The sequence below is a fragment of the Cherax quadricarinatus genome, chromosome 39 (assembly GCF_038502225.1).
Source record: "Cherax quadricarinatus isolate ZL_2023a chromosome 39, ASM3850222v1, whole genome shotgun sequence".
Lineage (NCBI taxonomy): Eukaryota > Metazoa > Arthropoda > Malacostraca > Decapoda > Parastacidae > Cherax > Cherax quadricarinatus.
Window position 1 is genome coordinate 7,424,511 of NC_091330.1, and position 25,444 is coordinate 7,449,954.

Below are 25,444 nucleotides of genomic sequence, written 5' to 3' on the forward strand. Positions count from 1 at the left end.
ATTTGAGGAAGAGTTAAACCCACAGGGTTATATGGTGCGTGAGGAAGGGAATGAGTTTGATCCAAGTCGGGGGTAACTCCAATGCCCTGGGTGAAAACCCTTCACCTGCTTGAAGGCACTGCTTCTGAAGGATTCACTCATGTAGATAAATCGTTCAGAGAACCGACAGGTTGATGAATTAAACACGTGCAACACTTGAGTATCTTTATTGAGGAAACTTTTCGCTAACCAGTGGCTGCCTCAGTCCAATATAGAGAAAAATGGCTGAAGATCACAAGTAGTTTGAGGTAATTAGTCCCTCAGCCTGGAGTCGATGTGATCAGTCCATCAGTATTGAAGGACTGATCACATGGACTCCAGGTTCACTCATATTTGCCGCGGTGAGAGACCGTCTCGTCTGCTAAGGTTGCTGGCAGACGACAACCTCATTTACAAAATCAACCAGATGAACGTGTTCGTAATATAAGAGCACACTTTCTGTGTTATAGAGATTTTGATCGTGCAATCATTCGTAGGTGTTATGTTAATAAATAAAGTGAAGGATGGGTGTGAGCATTTTTCTTGCCTTCCTAACGTCCCTAGTCAATGTTTTGATGCAAGTTCAGTGTGGATCGTTGAACCTGGAGTATTACTAATTTAGTGAAATATACCATACATGCGACCTATACTAATTTAAACATTGGACGCTTATTTCGACTGGCAGATTCTGCGCTACGATACGAAAAAAATCGCCACAGATTGGCAGATAATATATATTTTGAGTGGTGAGAGCACAGACTGAAACATTAGAGGACAGTTCCTCTTCAAGACTACAAAAATCTCAAGTGTATTTGCTTAACAACACTCGAGGCTGGTCTCGGTAAGTTGATCTATCAGTCACACTTGTTCAATGCAAAAAAAAATATTGCTGCTATAAAGTTTTATTTACAAATGTCTGTCTGCCAGTTACGCACGACAGTGTCCTAGTTAGGTTTTTACTACATTATATATTAGCAGTATTATTGTTTATTATTATTGTTGTTATTTATTAATATTAATACTTTGTTGTTTGGTCCATATGAGTTTACCGCCTTTCCATTAATGCAATAATCTCGTGGGGAAGCACCAAACCCGTAGACGTCATACATTGATTTTATTTTATTTGATAGGCGTCATACAGCATCTATGGAATGGGAAATAATAGAGTTTACCTGGAGAGGGTTTCGGGGGTCAACGCCCCCGCGGCTCGGTCTGATACCAGGCCTCATGGTGGATCAGGGTCTGATCAACCAGGCTGTTACTGCTGGCTGCACGCAAACTGACGTACAAACCACAGCCCGGTTGGTCAGGTACTGATTTTAGGTGCCTGTCAAGTGCCTTCTTGAAGATAGCAAACAAGAGGACTCCACTAGCAATAGTGAGGATATATTACCAAAAACAACTGGTGGGAGCTCCATTGTTGGTGCTAGGGAGGATAGAAGACAGGGAAACATGCACCAACAGGGAATACAGTCACAGAAACCCAAGGCAAACGGAAACCAAGCCTGTGCACATACTATGCACTTGGTATCTGCTGGCATGGGAAATCTGGAAAAACAGATGGGACGTGCAACTATGACCACCCTAGAAAATGCCATGCCCATATGACGTTCATTACCTTTGTAAATTGTGAGTTCATTACCTCTGTAACTTGCTCAGCTATCAAAACTTTGGAGTCCAGTCCCTGGACCAATTATGTACCTCTGTAATCTTTTGACTACCGCCCACAGGATGGGTATGGGGTGCATAATAAACATATTAAACTAACCATATGACAACAGGAAAATGCAAACTCCCTTCCTGTAAGCTTTTTCACCCTGAACTGTGTACCTCTTCAGTACAGGAAAGACTGTACTATAACTTAAATTGCCAGGCATACCATCTAAAGGGGACAAAAAGATACAAAACATCCAGGCCATGGGAAAACCTGGGTAGCCACAGCCACTCAAGAGGGAGAGGTTTTTTAGTGCCAGGAAGGAAAAAAAACTGGCAGGAAATGGCAGAAATCGTACACCAAATCCAGTCATTCCTGGAGTGAAACCACAGTCGATGGCCTCCACTCCAAACCAACAGATACAGATACTAATGCCGGAAAAAAAATCCCCCCCCCCCCCAGTACCAACAATACCACCAGTCCGATAACATTCTTCTTTGCAAATATACAGGGTCTAAAGCCAGCAACAAACAACAAAATACCATTCATCCGTGGACTGCTTGCAGAGGCAAAGGCAATGTTCGCGGCTTTCACTGAGACCCACATAAAGGATCATTTGGACAACGAAATATGGATCCCAGGTTACAACCTATACAGATGTGACAGAGTGAACAGGCAAAAGGGGGGGGGTTGGCCTGTACATTGCAGAGTCACTTGTTTGCACAGAACTGCTTAATGCCTCAAATGATGTAGTGGAAGTTTTAGCAGTAAAGGTCGAGAACCAAAACCTAGTCATTGTGGTAGTCTACAAGCCTCCGGATGCAACATCCCAGCAATTCCAGGAACAGCTGTTAAAAATTGACCACTGTCTGGAAAATCTTCCAGCTCCTGCACCCAACATCTTGCTCCTGGGGGATTTCAACTTAAGGCACCTAAAATGGAGGAATATAGCAAATAATATTGTTGCAGTAATAACACCAGGAGGCAGCTCTGATGAAAACTCACACTCACACGAGCTTTTAAATCTCTCCACAAAATTCAATTTAAACCAGCAAATAATAGAGCCTACTAGACTGGAGAATACACTAGACCTCATCTTCACTAACAATGATGATCTGATAAGAAATGTCACCATATCAAAAACAATATACTCAGATCACAACATAATTGAGGTTCAGACATGTATGCGTGGAGCCCCAGACCGACATAATGAGACTAGTCACGAGGGAGCATTCACCAAATTCAACTTCAATAACAAAAACATAAAGTGGGAGCAAGTAAACCAAGTCCTAACCGATATAAGCTGGGAAGATATACTAAGCAACACAGACCCCAACTTATGCCTAGAACAGATTAACTCGGTGGCACTCGATGTATGCACAAGGCTTATTCCTCTAAGAAAAAGGAGGAGTTGATGTAAAATAGAAAGAGACAGGCGCTCCCTTTACAGGCGACGGAAAAGAATAACAGAGCGGCTAAAAGAGGTCAATATATCTGAAATGCGTAGGGAGACACTGGTCAGAGAAATAGCAAGCATCGAACTTAAGCTAAAAGAATCCTTTAGGAGTCAGGAATCGCGGGAAGAACTAAAAGCCATAAATGAAATCGAAAGAAACCCAAAGTATTTCTTCTCCTATGCCAAATCAAAATCGAGAACAACGTCCAGTATTGGGCCCCTACTTAAACAAGATGGGTCCTACACAGATGACAGCAAGGAAATGAGTGAGCTACTCAAGTCCCAATATGACTCAGTTTTTAGCAAGCCGCTAACCAGATTGAGAGTCGAAGATCAAAATGAATTTTTTATGAGAGAGCCACAAAATTTGATTAACACAAGCCTATCCGATGTTATCCTGACGCCAAATGACTTCGAACAGGCGATAAATGACATGCCCATGCACTCTGCCCCAGGGCCAGACTCATGGAACTCTGTGTTCATCAAGAACTGCAAGAAGCCCCTATCACGAGCCTTTTCCATCCTATGGAGAGGGGGCATGGACACGGGGGTCGTCCCACAGTTACTAAAAACAACAGACATAGCCCCACTCCACAAAGGGGGCAGTAAAGCAACAGCAAAGAACTACAGACCAATAGCACTAACATCCCATATCATAAAAATCTTTGAAAGGGTCCTAAGAAGCAAGATCACCACCCATCTAGAAACCCATCAGTTACACAACCCAGGGCAACATGGGTTTAGAACAGGTCGCTCCTGTCTGTCTCAACTATTGGATCACTACGACAAGGTCCTAAATGCACTAGAAGACAAAAAGAATGCAGATGTAATATATACAGACTTTGCAAAAGCCTTCGACAAGTGTGACCATGGCGTAATAGCGCACAAAATGCGTGCTAAAGGAATAACAGGAAAAGTCGGTCGATGGATCTATAATTTCCTCACTAACAGAACACAGAGAGTAGTCGTCAACAGAGTAAAGTCCGAGGCAGCTACGGTGAAAAGCTCTGTTCCACAAGGCACAGTACTCGCTCCCATCTTGTTCCTCATCCTCATATCCGACATAGACAAGGATGTCAGCCACTGCACCGTGTCTTCCTTTGCAGATGACACCCGAATCTGCATGACAGTGTCTTCCATTGCAGACACTGCAAGGCTCCAGGCGGACATCAACCAAATCTTTCAGTGGGCTGCAGAAAACAATATGAAGTTCAACGATGAGAAATTTCAATTACTCAGATATGGTAAACATGAGGAAATTAAATCTTCATCAGAGTACAAAACAAATTCTGGCCACAAAATGGAGCGAAACACCAACGTTAAAGACCTGGGAGTGATCATGTCGGAGGATCTCACCTTCAAGGACCATAACATTGTATCAATCGCATCTGCTAGAAAAATGACAGGATGGATAATGAGAACCTTCAAAACTAGGGAGGCCAAGCCCATGATGACACTCTTCAGGTCACTTGTTCTATCTAGGCTGGAATATTGCTGCGCACTAACAGCACCTTTCAAGGCAGGTGAAATTGCCGACCTAGAAAATGTACAGAGAACTTTCAAGGCATGCATAACGGAGATAAAACACCTCAATTACTGGGAGCGCTTGAGGTTCCTAAACCTGTATTCCCTGGAACGCAGGAGGGAGAGATACATGATTATATACACCTGGAAAATCCTAGAGGGACTAGTACCGAACTTGCACACGAAAATCACTCACTACGAAAGCAAAAGACTTGGTAGACGATGCACCATCCCCCCAATGAAAAGCAGGGGTGTCACTAGCACGTTAAGAGACCATACAATAAGTGTCAGGGGCCCGAGACTGTTCAACTGCCTCCCAGCACACATAAGGGGGATTACCAACAGACTCCTGGCAGTCTTCAAGCTGGCACTGGACAAGCACCTAAAGTCAGTTCCTGATCAGCCGGGCTGTGGCTCGTACGTTGGTTTGCGTGCAGCCAGCAGCAACAGCCTGGTTGATCAGGCTCTGATCCACCAGGAGGCCGGTCACAGACCGGGCCGCGGGGGCGTTGACCCCCGGAACTCTCTCCAGGTAAACTCTCCAGGTATGTATGCTGGGAGGCAGTTGAACAGTCTTGGGCCCCAGACACTTATTGTGTTGTCTCTCAATGTACTCGTGGCGCCCCTGCTTTTCATTGGGGGAATGTTGCATCTCCTGGCGAGTCTTTTGCTTTCATAGGGAGTGATTTTCGGGTGCAGGTTTGGTACCAATCTCTCCAGGACCTTCCAGGTGTATGTTATCATGTATCTTTCTCGCCTGCATTCCAGGGAATACAGATCATGGACCTTCAACCATTCCCAGTAATTTAGGGTTGATCTAAGGAAAGGTAGGGTAGCTCCAATATAATTAGGAACCCTTTGCCGGTATCAAAGCACCCCTTTCCCCCTTCCCTTGAAGACTGATCAGGTTGTAAGGCCCTAGGATTTGTGAAATAATTTCCTCAAGGAAGGTTCTTTGATGCTGTCGAAGGGTTTTTGATGCATTGGACTTGCCCTTCCTTTTCCTTGGATGAAACCTAATTGCCTCCCAGTCCCAAGGTGCTATTCAAACCCACCGGTATAGGTTTATCAGTGCCCCATCACTGTAATAATAGATAATGTTAAATAATATACTAGTTCTAAAACTTTGCCATCCATTATGTATAATACACCTGTGTATTAGTATTGTCCAACTAGTAGTAAGTATTACGTAAAAAGATGCAAGATGCTTCACTAGCATTTACACTAAACTTAAGAACATAATCTATAAGTTCCTTGCTTCTTTAGATATCACACTGTTTCTTAAAAACATATTCCTTACCGTACCCTTGCCTCTGAGACGTTAAACTCAACTTTCTTTATCAGATCATTTCTGCTTAACACAGAACCACACATTTCCTCTTTGCACCACCATTTATTTCAGAAGCCATTGTTAATTTTACTTTACTTAATGTGTTAATAGTCACACAAAATGCTCTAAATCCAGGAGAAAATTAGAGACTGAATGACACTTGTATGCATGGAGTGAGCACAGGCAATAAATTGCAATAAATTGATGGAGGGGGCCTACAGCTCAAGAAATAATGAAAACAGACAGGTCCTGGCTGTGGCCACTCTGGCTCATGCCAGTCAAACATCAGAGTTATCGGGCTTGGTCCAGTATATCAAAAGATGACTAGTTACTATCTGTTTAGACAAATTCTGGAATTATGAACTTTTGTCATTTTATCCAATACTGTACTTCCGTTTGTCCAGGAAGTTTTTTTTTTTTTGTCTGAAATTACCAGAACCATTAATAGAAGGTACATTAATTAATGGGGTTTTACTCTACTATAATAATAAATTAATGACTAATGAGTAGATTTTATTCTGAGTATTAATCCAAAGGGTTATTTATCTTTTTTTAAGAGGTTGCTACCCCTTATGGACAATCTTTTGAATATTGTATGTACAGGCATACCTCGCTAATACAGTAGATTAGGTCTTAAACCACCTCCGGAGAGCTAATCACAGCCTTTTTACACTTTCCAGTGCATGTAAAAACCTAAAAACATGTTTTCATTATCATTTATTAATTGCATAATAGTGCTAGGCCTAAAAAAAGATGTAAAAGTAAATATAATAAAATGTGTCATCATTGAAAACCATCATAAAAGCAAGGCAAACACCAAAAATAATAATCAAGAAAATAATTGAAAAGTGACATATTAGTGAAGCACTCTGAAACAGTGCCTTAAAGTGAGGGTCTTTATCATGTCAAAATGTGTATTGATAACAGTTCCTGCAGGACATCTTCATATATAGCACAGAAGTGGTCAAAGTAATCATTTTCATTTAGATTTTTTTTTTAGTTTTGCCACCGAAGCTGCTAGTTTATTGTGCACCCTATATCCATCCTTTGGATGGAAGGGCAAGAGCATATGGATACACAAAAGACCTTGTAATTCATAAAGGAAGTTTATATTATCTCCATGTATGTTTCAGTGCTTTATAACATTTAATTTGAAGAAAACTCTTGTGGTTATTAATCCTAAAGGTCAGTAACCCAGGGTACACCAGTAAAGTCAAGCAGTTCACCTTATTTCCTTTGCAGCCTTTAATTTTGGTTTTCCCCCATGATGTGACCCACAACAGTAAACTAACTCCTAAATATTTACAGCTACGTAATGAGCAACAGGTGTTAGGAGAGTTACTCGTATGTCCCACCTCATACTTGTACTAGCCACAGTGCTAAGAGATACCCTATACTAGAAATATATGGTACAGTACTATATATATAAATTATATTTTACTAAGAAATATACAGTACAGTACTGTATATATATATTATATTTTACTAAGAACTGAACTGTACAGTGAAAGCTCAGTATACGACCAGCTCCCTACTCAAACAAAGCTCAGCACTCGACCAAACACATACGACCTGCCAGAACTTCTCTGTAAACTATTTCGTGTTTCTTCACACTTTTTGTTGTTTTTTCTGTATTATATAAATAAGTCACCATGTGGCCTATGATGATTAGTGATAACAGCCAACCAAACATAAAATTGGTTGGGAACAACTTGTTCGTTACTCAAATGGAGTGGCACTCGAACAGCCTTCTGGAATGAATTAAGGTCGCATACCCAGGTTCCACTGTATATACACTAATATACTGTATAGTACTGATTACTAACATGTACCTTACTGTTACATATTTGTATGATGCTGACCCAACTTAGGAAAAAATGCAGTGCTGTATAAAAAGCTTAAATTTTTGTCCCTGAAGAACCGTGCATCTCTTTCTTAACAATTTAAAGAATAAAATAAAACTTAAATTTTTTCACTATACTTTCAATAAACTTTTACTGGCAAAAGTCTCTTGATCCAAGTAATTGGAGCTACCTTCTTGAAATCAAACCTTATTATCTCCACCCCAGTGGCATCATAAGGGGGGGTAGGCCTCCCCAGGCAACACCATAGAGCCTCGAAAGAAGGTGACACTAATGCCCAAAACAGTGCTGCAGCAACATAAGAGAGAAAACCTTCATTTCTATATAGCTTATTATATGATTACAGAGTACAAATAGGCCTATATAGGGAAAATCATTCATTTTGATGATGTGATAGATGATTTTGCAGAATTGAAAGCAAAGAAATGTAAGATCAGATTCACTGAGATGTTACCTGTACTCAAGGTCAAATCAGAACTAGTGTTTCTCTGATATTGCAATGTTTTTCTTTATTTTTCAAGTTTTTTTTTTTTTGCACTGTTGAAGATGAATAAATGTAGGATCTGTTGCCTGTACTCAAAGTGGTATTTGAGTTTATGTTTCCTCAATATTACTACAATTGTTTATTTTATCATTAATAGAGTTGAGAAGTATTCTCCTGTTCAGTTTATGGCCCTTAAACGTTCTCATTGCTAAACATAAGTCATTGGTCATGCAGTAGTGACATAACTGGAGTTTACTCCCCCCCATCCCCCCACCCGTGGATTTCATGGGGGTGACACCAAAGTTGCCACCCCGGGTGACACCAAAGATTTTGCCCTGGGTGACACCAAAGATTCCGCCCCGGGTGACACCAAAGATTCCGCCCCGGGTGACACCAACCCTAGTGACGCCACTGCTCCACCCCTCCTATTCCCTAGGTGTTATATGACTTACACTTTAACGCTACTCAATAAATATAATAATACTATTACCGCATCTGTTTTCTCGTTACTTCTGGATGACAAAAGCTTTGATTTTAAACAGTTCAAATGCTCCAGTATTATACTATTTGACTATAATAAAACCTAAAACTTACATAAAAATAATAGGTGTGCATTTGCTATTTAATAAACTTGAAAGGTGTCTTTACTTGTAAAACTTAACAATAAATTTCAGTATTAACTTTGCATCAGTTGTCCTGCACTTCCACTTGTGCACAAAGACCTGCCAGGCTTATGTTATTGTTTATAGACACAAGAATGTTATGTTACGGTTATCCTGCTTAAAGTAGGATCAGTATTTTAGTTTTTTTACCTACTGCAGTAAACCCTCAGTTTAATGAACAGATGGGGGAAACTGGCACATACCCATACCACTGAGGTGCCAGACTCAGCCTTCCTCATTAGTTCAAGTTTCTGCCTGACACTGAGATTCACACTACTTGCTTTAGAAGCCATTGCTAATTACACGTTACTTAATATGTTTATAAAGTCACACACAACCTTGTAAATCCAGGGAAAATTAAAGACTGAATGGTAAGTGTATATGTGAGCAAGTACAGACAAACTGACAGACTGCCTATGGCCCTGTGAACAATAACAGCAGACAGGTCTTGAACAAGCAAACACTGGAACATACTGGACTAACGTCAAAATTATTGGACTTGGTCTGTTGATTCAGAAAACTACCAAATACTATTGTTATGGATAAAATCCAGAATCTACAGACTTTTTCAAATTTGTCTAATGATTCCAACATTTGTCTGGTCAAGTAAAAGGACACAAGTGCAACAAATGTGACATTTTATTGTGGCAACGTTGCACTTGTGTCCTTTTACTTTACATATTGTCAGTAATTCTACCAACATTATTACAATTTGTCTGGTCAATTTTTTTGTCCATAGTTTCCAAAATCCATTAAATGGGGTCCATTAATTTATTATTCTGTCCAGGCTATCTTTGTCCTCCAACTGCTATATGTAACTACCAAAATCTAATTCCCCATAACTATACAAAAGTGAATCATGTATGTACAAGCAAAGTATGTACTGGCTGAATTATAGTAGAGGTAGTCTGTTTTATAGATTGTTATTCTAGGTTTTGCAGCCTTTCCCACAGATATAGTTTTGATCCTGTGGCTACCAACACATAAATGTGTTGACAAAAGAGTAAAGAAACCTTATTATCTTTCTTTCCCTATTTTCCAGGGCATTTATGTTCATTCTGAAATATGGACATCAAAATTGAGAAGCATAATCTAAATGAAGCCTTGCCAAAGATGTTTAAAGTTGAAGTATAACCATAGACTTCTATTACTTATGCTTCTTCATATGAAACCAAGAATTTTTTTACTGTAGCTTTATTGAAATGCTTATACACCATTGTCTTGGCTTTAAATTTCCGTTACCCAGAACTCCTAAACCTTTGCCTCTTTAAGGGGGGCTCCTTGTAGTGGTGAAGAGGCTATTGGTCTGAGGAATTTGACCTTTTGGTCTTCTTCCTCAGATCGAACCTAATTACCCCCAATCCTCCCTTCCCTATCTCCCCTTTTTTTCCTTTCCTTCCCCCTCCCCTTTTCCCCGTCCCGTTTGTAACCAATGGGGTCCTCCCCTCAGGCATTACAGTTTCTAGGTAGGGGGAAGTGTGACGGAGTTCATCTCACTCCGTGAGGTTCCCCGGGTGTGGTGTAGTTTACCGTGGAATCTGGATTATCAGGAGGTGCCCTGCTCCCTTTCAGGATTTCCAAGAAGTGGGCAGGGTGTTCTGCAGATGACGGGTGTATCTCCAGAGGCTGCCTGTTGGTTCTGGGAGGTGACAGCCGAAGGAGGTATGCTTTGTGGTGGATTTCCGACCGCCCTCTCCTTAGTCTACTGAGGTGGCTCGGTAGATGTGAGGTTGCTATCCCAGAGCTCTGGTTTACTGGCACAAAGGGTAGGGCATGGCATGAGTTCCACACTGCAACTGCACTACTTGAGGACCTCTCAGATGAGGGAGGAGCTTACAGCCCTTTCATGCCTTCTAGTGACTGCCCCTCCACTGTCCCTCTTTTTTTTTTTTTTAAATAATAAGAAGAAAGAAGTATCACTATCATGGAGTCTTCATTCCGTGATAACCCTCCTCCTCTCAGGCCCCTTTCTGTTACTGTATCCTGTTCTGACTCTGCTTCATTATTGGACCATTCTCTAGACTCTTCCCATACCCCTGTATCATCTGCTGGTGATGCTTCGTTACCTGCTCCAAGTGCTGGGGCTCCACCCGTTTCTGTTAGTACCTCTGCTTCTTGCATGCCTTTAACTATGCATCTGGCTTCCCTGAATATGGTGCAATGGTTTTTGGATTGCCCACCTACCTCAGGTCGGGCTGCCTGTGGTACTATGCCTAACAGTTCCAGACCATTTGCTCACAACAGTTCTTCGATGTCTGCTCATTTCACTCAAAAACGACCTTCACGACATCCACTTCCTTTATGCACCATGTTGACAAGTACGTACTCAGTGGACTAAATTCTTTTCCCTGCAACTGACATCTCCAACTGGTTGTCTTTCTGACCATAGTATTGGTAACGCTCTTTTACGACATGTTGGCTAAAATGTATCCTTTCATGCTCCTCAAAGCGGTGCTCGCATCATTACAGTCCAGAATGTAGAACAAGCTCATACTTTTTCCCATCTTATGTACTTCCATTGATAACATTCCAGTTAGAGTTCATAAGCATGCTACTCTCAGTTCTTTCAGTGGTATGGTGATTTTACCGTGTACCATTGTACAGAGTGATTTTCTGTCTTGTGGTGATGATATTTTGGAGCAATTAGCCCTTCAGGACCTTCCAGTTCTCAAAGTAGATACATGTGTTCTGCCCGCTCCTGAGCTGAGGCGCTTTCCCAGTAACATTGCCTGCTTAACCTTTGACTGCTGTGAACTCATGTCCTCTGTGTATATTGCGGGCCATCGCCTAGAAGTCCGTAAAGTGGTCCCTACTCCCCAACAATGTTGAAATTGCTGGCACTTTGGATACCCTGCAAAATACTGCAGATCTGCAGTAGAGTGCCTAGTTTGTGGTGCTGCGGATCATGCCAATACATCTTGCAGTCTTTCCCCCACTTGTCTCAATTGCAATGAACCTCATCCTTCCTTTTCCCACCGATGTCAGGTCTGTATTAATGAACAAGAAATCCGTTGTCTTAAGGAGTGTGAAGGCCTTACTTATGCTATGGTTGTCTCTCGGCTCTGCCTTCAGGGAAATCTTCCTCGTGTCCCTCATTCTCAAGTAGCTAAGAGACCTCCAACCTTGGTGGTCTCCCTGGCTACCAGCTCCTCCGGTGTCGTGTTTTCCGGGGTCACCTCTGTCTCTAATTCTGTTGCAGTTTTACCTTCTGAAACCCCCACCTCCTTACCTATTCCTACCTCTACTTCTTTTTGCCCCCAAGTTTCTCAGTCTGCAACACCTCGCATGCCTGCATCTTGTTTCCACCTATCGCCTGCAAAGTTGAACCTGTTTCATAAGTCTAAGTCTTTTTGTATTCCTCTGGTGCTTACAATTCCCCAACAGTTTTCCTTTTTGGCCTCAGTGCCTGGTTCTTGCCCCTTTTATAATTCTTACATGAAGGTGGAACTTCACCCCCATCCCTTGTGTAGTCCCCTCTTCTCCTTTTCCCCCCAGACTTCTTCCCCAGTTACCTTCCAGCCTCCTTCCTCTATAGTTCCACCGCAGAACTCTTCTGCCCCTGCTGACGCATCTCTCCATGTTCATACGTACTCTCCTTCCCTCTCAGACCTCCTTGGTTCCATCCATAGTCTCCCCAATTTCTAATTGCTCTACCTCACCTGTCTCTGAAGTCGTGGTATTGGCATCTTCCTTATCCAGTGAGACACTTGACACTATTTCCAACTGTATTGCGGAAACAAAACACTCGATGGACACCAGCGCGCCTCCTCCTCTCCTTCTTATTTTTCACGACCCTTGCAGCAATCTTTTCCTTCACAGGATTCTGATTCCTCCTTGCTTACACATTATCTGGTGCCTCCACACACTGACTTCACTGACGCTAATAGCCCATAGATTTTATCACTTATTGTGGAAAAATTAAAAAATTTGTACCAAAAGAACCTTAGAAAACTTACCAAACCTTATTATAACAGGCACAATTTAATGTAGCCTAATCAAACTAAATATATTTTAGAAAAGTTTACAATAATTTTACAAAGAAATATATTTTTTGTATTATTGCAAACTTATCTAAAATATATAAAATTAAATTGAGGTTGTTATAATAAAGTTAGGTAAGTTTCCGAAGGTTCTCTTGGTACAAAATTATTAAATTTTACATTAACATAAATGAAAAAATATATATGTTTAAATGTATAAGAGAAAATTTTAGAAAGGTCTTAACTTTAAATGAGTTCTTGCTAATTGACCAATATACAGTGGGCCCTCTATTTTCGTAAATTTCGATTATCGGCAACTTTTTTCGTCAAAATATAGCCTCTACTTTCATGACTTCCCTCTAAATTTGGTGGCCTTCTGGTACATGTTCCAGTGGCCCTGCGCACGCAAAGCCTCCCACAGACTCATTCAAGAGTCAGTCTGGCATTGTTTCTCGGCGAGTGAGCATCACTCCCCACTTTCATAGAAACATTTCGTAATCATTGTTTTATGTGCTTGCAACTGCTAAATAAGCCACCATAGGCCAAAAGAAAGCTCCTATTTCCAACCCTTTGGTAAAGAAGGTGAGAAACATGATAGAATTAAAGAAATAATTCGTAGCAAAGTACCAAAGTGGAGGAGGAAGAAAGAGGGGAGAATGTGCCTTCTTCAGTGATTCTACAATATGTACAATACTGAAGCACCACGAGTCAATAAAGGCTATAGTGCTAGCCAGTGATGAAGTGTAGCATTAGCAGTGTAGCAAGTAAGTTAAACAATTAAGCGACAGAAAAAGGATGACATGAAGCTTAACTCCTCCAATGTTATTGGAGGTATATAGGGTCGCTGACAACACCGCCACTACTATATGGCTTATGTTGCCAGTGGCCCTGATAACCCAGCAACAACAACAAAGAACCACCACTATTCATACATAATGACACATTTTATTCATTCTAGAGTATATATCATATAGTCGGACTTGAGTCCTGGAAATGGGAAGTACAGTGCCTGCACTTTAAAGGAGGGGTTTGGGATATTGGCAGTTTGGAGGGATATGTTGTGTATCTTTATATGTGTATGCTTCTAGACTGTTGTATTCTGAGCACCTCTGCAAAAACAGTGATAATGTGCGAGTGTGGTGAAAGTGTTGAATGATGATGAAAGTATTTTCTTTTTGGGGATTTTCTTTCTTTTTTGGGTCACCCTGCCTTGGTGGGAGACGGCCGACTTGTTAAAAAAAAAAAAAAAAAAAATGTTAATATTGTTTATTATGTCATATTAGATTAATTGTGATAGATAAATAAGCCGTAGAGTTGATATCAGTGTCATATTGAAGCATAATGTCCTGTCTCCAAACAATAAACTCGCCTCCCTTTCCCCTCCTCCCCGTCTGCCATACACCAACAAGAGTCTTCAATAAAGGTAAGTGTTTACCTGGAGAGAGTTCTGGGGGTCAATGCCCCGTGGCCCGGTCTGTGACCAGGCCTCCTGGTGGATCAGAGCCTGATCAACCAGGCTGTTACTGCTGGCTGCACGCAATCCAAAATACGAGCCACAGCCAGGCTGGTCAGGTACCGACTTTAGGTGCTTGTCCAGTGCCTGCTTGAAGACAGCCAGGGGTCTATTGGTAATCCCCCTTATGTATGCTGGGAGGCAGTTGAACAGTCTCGGGCCCCTGACACTTATTGTATTGTCTCTTAACGTGCTAGTGACACCCCTGCTTTTCATTGGGGGGATGTTGCATCGTCTGCCGGGTCTTTTGCTTTCATGGTGAGTGATTTTCGTGTGCAAGTTCGGTACTAGTCCCTCTAGGATTTTCCAGGTATATATAATCATGTATCTCTCCTGCCTACATTCCAGGGAGTACAGGTTCAGGAACTTCAAGCGCTCCCAGTAATTGAGGTGTTTTATCTCTGTTATGCGTGCCGTGAAGGTTCTCTGTACATTTTCTAGGTCAGTAATTTCACCTGCCTTGAAAGGTGCTGTTAGTGTGCAGCAATATTCCAGCTTAGTTAGAACAAGCGACCTGAAGAGTGTCATCATGGGCTTGGCATCCCTAGTTTTGAAGGTTCTCATTATCCATCTTGTCATTTTTCTAGCAGATGCGATTGATACAATGTTATGGTCCTTGAAGGTGAGATCCTCCGACATGATCACTCCCAAGTCTTTGACATTGGTTTTTCACTCTATTTTGTGGCCAGAATTTGTTTTGTACTCTGATGGAGTTTTAATTTCCTCATGTTTACCATATCGGAATAATTGAAATTTCTCATCGTTGAATCTCATATTGTTTTCTGCAGCCCATTGAAAGATTTGGTTGATGTCCGCCGGGAGCCTTGCAGTGTCTGCAATGGAAGACACTGTCATGCAGATTCGGGTGTCATCTTCAAAGGAAGACACGATGCTGTGGCTGACATCGTTGTCTATGTCAGATATGAGGATGAGAAACAAGATGGGAGCGAGTACTGTGCCTTGTGGAACAGAGCTTTTCACGGTAGCCGCCTCAGACTTTACTCTGTTGACTACTACTCTTTGTGTTCTGTTTGTGAGGGAATTATAGATCCATCTTCCAACTTTTCCTGTTATTCCTTTAGCACGCATTTTGTGCGCTATTACGCCATGGTCACACTTGTCAAAGACTTTTGCAAAGTCTGTATATATTACATCTGCATTCTTTTTGTCTTCTAGTGCATCTAGGACCTTGTCGTAGTGATCCAGTAGTTGAGACAGACAGGAGCGATCTGCTCTAAACCCATGTTGCCCTGGGTTGTGTAACTGATGGGTATCTAGATGGGTGGTGATCTTGCTTCTTAGGACCCTTTCAAAGATTTTTATGATATGGGATGTTAGTGCTATCTGTCTGTAGTTCTTTGCTATTGCTTTACTGCCCCCTTTGTGGAATGGGGCTATGTCTGTTGTTTTTAGTAACTGTGGGACGACCCCCATGTCCATGCTCCCTCTCCATAGGATGGTAAAAGCTCGTGATAGGGGCTTCTTGCAGTACTTGATGAACACGGAGTTCCATGAGTCTGGCCCTGGGGCAGAGTGCATGGGCATGTCATTTATCGCCTGTTCAAAGTCATTTGGCGTCAGGATAACATCAGATAGGCTTGTGTTAACCAAATTCTGTGGCTCTCTCATAAAAAATTCATTTTGATCTTCGACTCTCAGTCTGGTTAGCGGCTTGCTAAAAACTGAGTCATATTGGGACTTGAGTAGCTCACTCATTTCCTTGCTGTCATCTGTGTAGGACCCATCTCTTGTTTAAGTAGGGGCCCAATACTGGATGTTGTTCTCGACTTTGATTTGGCATAAGAAAAGAAATACTTTGGGTTTCTTTCAATTTCATTTATGGCTTTTAGTTCTTCCCGCGATTCCTGACTCCTATAAGATTCCTTTAGCTTAAGTTCGATGTTTGCTATTTCTCTGACCAGTGACTCCCTACTCATTTCAGATATATTGGCCTCTTTTAGCTGCTCTGTTATTCTTTTCCGTCGCCTGTAAAGGGAGCACCTGTCTCTTTCTATTTTACATCTACTCCTCCTTTTTCTTAACCCTTTGAGGGTCGCCAGGCCCTCTCAGAGACTTGTTCTCAGGGTCGCCAAAATTTAAAAAAAAAAATATATTTTTTCATGTGAAAAGATAGAGAATCTTAACGGGAACATAATGACACCAAAAGTATGAAATTTGATGGAAAACTTACGGAATTATGCTTCGTGAACTTAGCGGTCTCGACGATGTTTACGCATCGGCGATTTTGCCCACTTTGAGCCCTATTTTCGGCCAATTCCAGTGTACTAGTCGACAAAAATCATAACTATTTCGCTAGAACTCCGTTTTTTCTATCGAATGAGTACAAGAAACCACCCATTTACCAATTTCAACTATCCAATAAAGTGGTCAGAATTTAGCAATTTTGCCAATTTCACACAAATTTCAAAAGATGCCAATTTCCAAATAGGGTCCAGAATAAGCAAGAAAATAACTAAAATAACATTTCCTCTGTTCATTAGTCACATCCCCACGCCCCTCTTACATGTCTTTTGCTTTCCACTTTGAATTTTTATTCTCACAAAAAATAGAAGATTTACTGTTATGCAGACTACTGTATTAGTGTAGAAATGGTATAAATAATACCAGCGCACTTGTGAAAGAATATTAGATTCACCAGTTGATGTGTATTGGACGCGTGGCATGATTTGTTTACTTTTGAACTTTGGCAAAAATCGAACATTTCTGCTACTTTGAGCTCAGTTTCAAGGTACTTTAAATTGTGAAACCAATCAAAATCATCTCAATTTCTGTAATATGTCTTCCATTCTATAAAATAAGACCAGGAAAACTAGAATACAACCATAAATACCATACGAAAATACAGTGCAAAGTCGCTGTTTTAAACCAAAAACACGGTCAAAGTTTTTTTTTTTCATTACACACTGTGTGCTGCAGGATTTTTTTTATACTGCGCACACTGACCACATAGACCCATTCTTTCATATGTAGGCCTACCAGCTTTCTCCTGCTAGATTTGAGGGCGCTAGAATTTATGCTTACTAGTACATCAAAAACCCTGGCGCGTAACCTGTACTAGTACGGCCGAAACCCCGAAAGGGTTAAAGGAATAAGCCTTGAGCATACATCGAGTGCCAATGAGTTAATCTGTTCTAGGCATAAGTTGGGGTCTGTGTTGCTTAGTCTATCTTCCCAGCTTATATCGTTTAGGACTTGGTTTACTTGGTCCCACTTTATGTTCTTGTTATTGAAGTTGAATTTGGTGAAGGCTCCCTCGTGACTAATCTCATTTTGTCGGTCTAGGGCTCCACGTATACATGTCTGAACCTCGATTAAGTTGTGATCTGAGTATATTGTTTTTTGATATGGTGACATTTCATATCAGGTCATCATTGTTAGTGAATATGAGGTCTAGTGTATTCTCCAGTCTAGTAGGCTCTATTATTTGCTGAATTTTGTGCAGAGATTTAAAAGTTCGTGTGTGTGTGAGTTCTCGTTAGGGCTGCCTCCTGGTGTTATCACTGCAACAACATTATTTGCTATATTCCTCCATTTTAGGTGCCTCAAGTTGAAATCCCCCAGGAGCAAGATGTTGGGGGCAGGAGCTGGCAGATTTTCCAGACAGTGGTCAATTTTTAACAGCTGTTCCTGGAATTGCTAGGACGTTGCATCCGGAGGCTTGTAGACTACCACAATGACTAAGTTTTGGTTCTCGATCTTTACTGCTAAAATTTCCACTGCATCATTTGAGGCATTAAGCAGTTCTGTGCAAACAAGTGACTCTGCGATATACAGGCCAATCCCTCCCTTTTGCCTGTTCACTCTGTCGCATCTGTATAGGTTGTAACCTGGGATCCATATTTCGTTGTCCTAGTGATCCTTTATGTGGGTCTCTGTGAAAGTCGTGAACATTGCATTTGCCTCTGCAAGCAGTCCACGGATAAAAGGTATTTTGTTGTTCGTTGCTGGCTTTAGACCCTGTATATTTGCAAAGAAGAATGTCATCGCACTGGTGGCATTGGTGGTACTGGGGGGGACTTTTTTTTCCGGCACTAGTATTTGTATCTGTTGGTTTGGAGTGGAGGCCATCGACTGTGGTTCCACTCCAGAAATGACTGGATTTGGCTGTTAAATGTTCATTTATTCTTATTGTTTTCTGTATGTAAATCTATATTTAATATCTAAAAAATGTATTTTTGTTAATACATGTATTTTTGTTAATACTTTTGGGTATCTGAAACGGATTAATTGGATTTACATTATTTCTTATGGGGAAAATGGTTTCGATTTTCATGAATTTCGACTTTCAGCAGACTCTCTGGAATGAATTAATCACGAAATTACTGTGTGTGTGTGTATGTATGTATATGTGTGTGTGTGTATATATGTATATGTGTGTGTGTGTATATATATATATATATATATATATATATATATATATATATATATATATATATATTTTTTTTTTTTTTTTTTATTATCACACCGGCCGATTCCCACCAAGGCAGGGTGGCCCGAAAAAGAAAAACTTTCACCATCATTCACTCCATCACTGTCTTGCCAGAAGGGTGCTTTACACTACAGTTTTTAAACTGCAACATTAACACCCCTCCTTCAGAGTGCAGGCACTGTACTTCCCATCTCCAGGACTCAAGTCCGGCCTGCCGGTTTCCCTGAATCCCTTCATAAATGTTACTTTGCTCACACTCCAACAGCACGTCAAGTATTAAAAACCATTTGTCTCCATTCACTCCTATCAAACACGCTCACGCATGCCTGCTGGAAGTCCAAGCCCCTCGCACACAAAACCTCCTTTACCCCCTCCCTCCAACCCTTCCTAGGCCGACCCCTACCCCGCCTTCCTTCCACTACAGACTGATACACTCTTGAAGTCATTCTGTTTCGCTCCATTCTCTCTACATGTCCGAACCACGTCAACAACCCTTCCTCAGCCCTCTGGACAACAGTTTTGGTAATCCCGCACCTCCTCCTAACTTCCAAACTACGAATTCTCTGCATTATATTCACACCACACATTGCCCTCAGACATGACATCTCCACTGCCTCCAGCCTTCTCCTCGCTGCAACATTCATCACCCACGCTTCACACCCATATAAGAGCGTTGGTAAAACTATACTCTCATACATTCCCCTCTTTGCCTCCAAGGACAAAGTTCTTTGTCTCCACAGACTCCTAAGTGCACCACTCACTCTTTTTCCCTCATCAATTCTATGATTCACCTCATCTTTCATAGACCCATCCGCTGACACGTCCACTCCCAAATATCTGAATACGTTCACCTCCTCCATACTCTCTCCCTCCAATCTGATATTCAATCTTTCATCACCTAATCTTTTTGTTATCCTCATAACCTTACTCTTTCCTGTATTCACCTTTAATTTTCTTCTTTTGCACACCCTACCATATTCATCCACCAATCTCTGCAACTTCTCTTCAGAATCTCCCAAGAGCACAGTGTCATCAGCAAAGAGCAGCTGTGACAACTCCCACTTTGTGTGTGATTCTTTATCTTTTAACTCCACGCCTCTTGCCAAGACCCTCGCATTTACTTCTCTTACAACCCCATCTATAAATATATTAAACAACCACGGTGACATCACACATCCTTGTCTAAGGCCTACTTTTACTGGGAAAAAATTTCCCTCTTTCCTACATACTCTAACTTGAGCCTCACTATCCTCGTAAAAACTCTTCACTGCTTTCAGTAACCTACCTCCTACACCATACACTTGCAACATCTGCCACATTGCCCCCCTATCCACCCTGTCATACGCCTTTTCCAAATCCATAAATGCCACAAAGACCTCTTTAGCCTTATCTAAATACTGTTCACTTATATGTTTCACTGTAAACACCTGGTCCACACACCCCCTACCTTTCCTAAAGCCTCCTTGTTCATCTGCTATCCTATTCTCCGTCTTACTCTTAATTCTTTCAATTATAACTCTACCATACACTTTACCAGGTACACTCAACAGACTTATCCCCCTATAATTTTTGCACTCTCTTTTATCCCCTTTGCCTTTATACAAAGGAACTATGCATGCTCTCTGCCAATCCCTAGGTACCTTACCCTCTTCCATACATTTATTAAATAGTTGCACCAACCACTCCAAAACTATATCCCCACCTGCTTTTAACATTTCTATCTTTATCCCATCAATCCCGGCTGCCTTACCCCCTTTCATTTTACCTACTGCCTCACGAACTTCCCCCACACTCACAACTGGCTCTTCCTCACTCCTACAAGATGTTATTCCTCCTTGCCCTATACACGAAATCACAGCTTCCCTATCTTCATCAACATTTAACAATTCCTCAAAATATTCCTTCCATCTTCCCAATACCTCTAACTCTTCATTTAATAACTCTCCTCTCCTATTTTTAACTGACAAATCCATTTGTTCTCTAGGCTTTCTTAACTTGTTAATCTCACTCCAAAACTTTTTCTTATTTTCAACAAAATTTGTTGATAACATCTCACCCACTCTCTCATTTGCTCTCTTTTTACATTGCTTCACCACTCTCTTAACTTCTCTCTTTTTCTCCATATACTCTTCCCTCCTTGCATCACTTCTACTTTGTAAAAACTTCTCATATGCTAACTTTTTCTCCCTTACTACTCTCTTTACATCATCATTCCACCAATCGCTCCTCTTCCCTCCTGCACCCACTTTCCTGTAACCACAAACTTCTGCTGAACACTCTAACACTACATTTTTAAACCTACCCCATACCTCTTCGACCCCATTGCCTATGCTCTCATTAGCCCATCTATCCTCCAATAGCTGTTTATATCTTACCCTAACTGCCTCCTCTTTTAGTTTATAAACCTTCACCTCTCTCTTCCCTGATGCTTCTATTCTCCTTGTATCCCATCTACCTTTTACTCTCAGTGTAGCTACAACTAGAAAGTGATCTGATATATCTGTGGCCCCTCTATAAACATGTACATCCTGAAGTCTACTCAACAGTCTTTTATCTACCAATACATAATCCAACAAACTACTGTCATTTCGCCCTACATCATATCGTGTATACTTATTTATCCTCTTTTTCTTAAAATATGTATTACCTATAACTAAACCCCTTTCTATACAAAGTTCAATCAAAGGGCTCCCATTATCATTTACACCTGGCACCCCAAACTTACCTACCACACCCTCTCTAAAAGTTTCTCCTACTTTAGCATTCAAGTCCCCTACCACAATTACTCTCTCACTTGGTTCAAAGGCTCCTATACATTCACTTAACATCTCCCAAAATCTCTCTCTCTCCTCTGCATTCCTCTCTTCTCCAGGTGCATACACGCTTATTATGACCCACTTCTCGCATCCAACCTTTACTTTAATCCACATAATTCTTGAATTTACACATTCATATTCTCTTTTCTCCTTCCATAACTGATCATTTAACATTACTGCTACCCCTTCCTTTGCTCTAACTCTCTCAGATACTCCAGATTTAATCCCATTTATTTCCCCCCACTGAAACTCTCCTACCCCCTTCAGCTTTGTTTCGCTTAGGGCCAGGACATCCAACTTCTTTTCATTCATAACATCAGCAATCATCTGTTTCTTGTCATCCGCACTACATCCACGCACATTTAAGCAACCCAGTTTTATAAAGTTTTTCTTCTTCTCTTTTTTAGTAATTGTATACAGGAGAAGGGGTTACTAGCCCATTGCTCCCGGCATTTTAGTCGCCTCATACGACACGCATGGCTTACGGAGGAAAGATTCTTTTCCACTTCCCCATGGACAATAGAAGAAATAAAAAAGAACAAGAGCTATTTAGAAAAAGGAGAAAAACCTAGATGTATGTATATATATATATGCATGTGCGTGTCTGTGAAGTGTGACCAAAGTGTAAGTAGGAGTAGCAAGATATCCCTGTTATCTTAGCGTGTTTATGAGACAGAAAAAGAATATACATATATATATACATATATATATATATATATATATATATATATATATATATATATATATATATATATATATATTATATATATATATATATATATATATATATATATATATATATATATATATATATATATATATATATATATATATATATATATATATATATATATATATATATATATAGGTAGTAGGTTGGTAGACAGCAACCACCCAGGGAAGTACTACCGTCCTGCCAGATGACTGTGAAACAAAAACCTGTAACTGTTTTGCATGATGGTAGGATTGCTGGTTTCTTTTTCTGTCTCATAAACACGCTAAGATAACAGGGATATCTTGCTACTCCTACTTACACTTTGGTCACACTTCACAGACACGCACATGCATATATATATATACATACATCTAGGTTTTTCTCCTTTTTCTAAATAGCTCTTGTTCTTTTTTATTTCTTCTATTGTCCATGGGGAAGTGGAAAAGAATCTTTCCTCCTTAAGCCATGCGTGTCGTATGAGGCGACTAAAATGCCGGGAGCAATGGGCTAGTAACCCCTTCTCCTGTATACAATTACTAAAAAAGAGAAGAAGAAAAACTTTATAAAACTGGGTTGCTTAAATGTGCGTGGATGTAGTGCGGATGACAAGAAACAGATGATTGCTGATGTTATGAATGAAAAGAAGTTGGATGTCCTGGCCCTAAGCGAAACAAAGCTGAAGGGGGTAGGAGAGTTTCAGTGGGGGGAAATAAATGGGATTAAATCTGGAGTATCTGAGAGAGTTAGAGCAAAGGAAGGGGTAGCAGTAATGTTAAATGATCAGTTATGGAAGGAGAAAAGAGAATATGAATGTGTAAATTCAAGAATTATGTGGATTAAAGTAAAGGTTGGATGCGAGAAGTGGGTCATAATAAGCGTGTATGCACCTGGAGAAGAGAGGAATGCAGAGGAGAGAGAGAGATTTTGGGAGATGTTAAGTGAATGTATAGGAGCCTTTGAACCAAGTGAGAGAGTAATTGTGGTAGGGGACTTGAATGCTAAAGTAGGAGAAACTTTTAGAGAGGGTGTGGTAGGTAAGTTTGGGGTGCCAGGTGTAAATGATAATGGGAGCCCTTTGATTGAACTTTGTATAGAAAGGGGTTTAGTTATAGGTAATACATATTTTAAGAAAAAGAGGATAAATAAGTATACACGATATGATGTAGGGCGAAATGACAGTAGTTTGTTGGATTATGTATTGGTAGATAAAAGACTGTTGAGTAGACTTCAGGATGTACATGTTTATAGAGGGGCCACAGATATATCAGATCACTTTCTAGTTGTAGCTACACTGAGAGTAAAAGGTAGATGGGATACAAGGAGAATAGAAGCATCAGGGAAGAGAGAGGTGAAGGTTTATAAACTAAAAGAGGAGGCAGTTAGGGTAAGATATAAACAGCTATTGGAGGATAGATGGGCTAATGAGAGCATAGGCAATGGGGTCGAAGAGGTATGGGGTAGGTTTAAAAATGTAGTGTTAGAGTGTTCAGCAGAAGTTTGTGGTTACAGGAAAGTGGGTGCGGGAGGAAAGAGGAGCGATTGGTGGAATGATGATGTAAAGAGAGTAGTAAGGGAGAAAAAGTTAGCATATGAGAAGTTTTTACAAAGTAGAAGTGATGCAAGGAGGGAAGAGTATATGGAGAAAAAGAGAGAAGTTAAGAGAGTGGTGAAGCAATGTAAAAAGAGAGCAAATGAGAGAGTGGGTGAGATGTTATCAACAAATTTTGTTGAAAATAAGAAAAAGTTTTGGAGTGAGATTAACAAGTTAAGAAAGCCTAGAGAACAAATGGATTTGTCAGTTAAAAATAGGAGAGGAGAGTTATTAAATGGAGAGTTAGAGGTATTGGGAAGATGGAAGGAATATTTTGAGGAATTGTTAAATGTTGATGAAGATAGGGAAGCTGTGATTTCGTGTATAGGGCAAGGAGGAATAACATCTTGTAGGAGTGAGGAAGAGCCAGTTGTGAGTGTGGGGGAAGTTCATGAGGCAGTAGGTAAAATGAAAGGGGGTAAGGCAGCCGGGATTGATGGGATAAATATAGAAATGTTAAAAGCAGGTGGGGATATAGTTTTGGAGTGGTTGGTGCAATTATTTAATAAATGTATGGAAGAGGGTAAGGTACCTAGGGATTGGCAGAGAGCATGCATAGTTCCTTTGTATAAAGGCAAAGGGGATAAAAGAGAGTGCAAAAATTATAGGGGGATAAGTCTGTTGAGTGTACCTGGTAAAGTGTATGGTAGAGTTATAATTGAAAGAATTAAGAGTAAGACGGAGAATAGGATAGCAGATGAACAAGGAGGCTTTAGGAAAGGTAGGGGGTGTGTGGACCAGGTGTTTACAGTGAAACATATAAGTGAACAGTATTTAGATAAGGCTAACGAGGTCTTTGTGGCATTTATGGATTTGGAAAAGGCGTATGACAGGGTGGATAGGGGGGCAATGTGGCAGATGTTGCAAGTGTATGGTGTAGGAGGTAGGTTACTGAAAGCAGTGAAGAGTTTTTACGAGGATAGTGAGGCTCAAGTTAGAGTATGTAGGAAAGAGGGAAATTTTTTCCCAGTAAAAGTAGGCCTTAGACAAGGATGTGTGATGTCACCGTGGTTGTTTAATATATTTATAGATGGGGTTGTAAGAGAAGTAAATGCGAGGGTCTTGGCAAGAGGCGTGGAGTTAAAAGATAAAGAATCACACACAAAGTGGGAGTTGTCACAGCTGCTCTTTGCTGATGACACTGTGCTCTTGGGAGATTCTGAAGAGAAGTTGCAGAGATTGGTGGATGAATTTGGTAGGGTGTGCAAAAGAAGAAAATTAAAGGTGAATACAGGAAAGAGTAAGGTTATGAGGATAACAAAAAGATTAGGTGATGAAAGATTGAATATCAGATTGGAGGGAGAGAGTATGGAGGAGGTGAACGTATTCAGATATTTGGGAGTGGACGTGTCAGCGGATGGGTCTATGAAAGATGAGGTGAATCATAGA

At 40.7% G+C, this 25,444-nt stretch overlaps 1 long non-coding RNA gene across 1 annotated transcript in view; it reads left to right on the forward strand.

Annotated features, from left to right (window-relative positions):
• The first annotated feature begins 373 nt into the window (after positions 1-373).
• Positions 374-25,444, forward strand: part of LOC128696316 (uncharacterized) — a 285,945-nt gene continuing 260,874 nt past the window's right edge. The window contains exon 1 of the long non-coding RNA XR_011392903.1: positions 374-859. This is a non-coding gene — a long non-coding RNA (uncharacterized lncRNA). The remainder of the gene's footprint in view (positions 860-25,444) is intronic.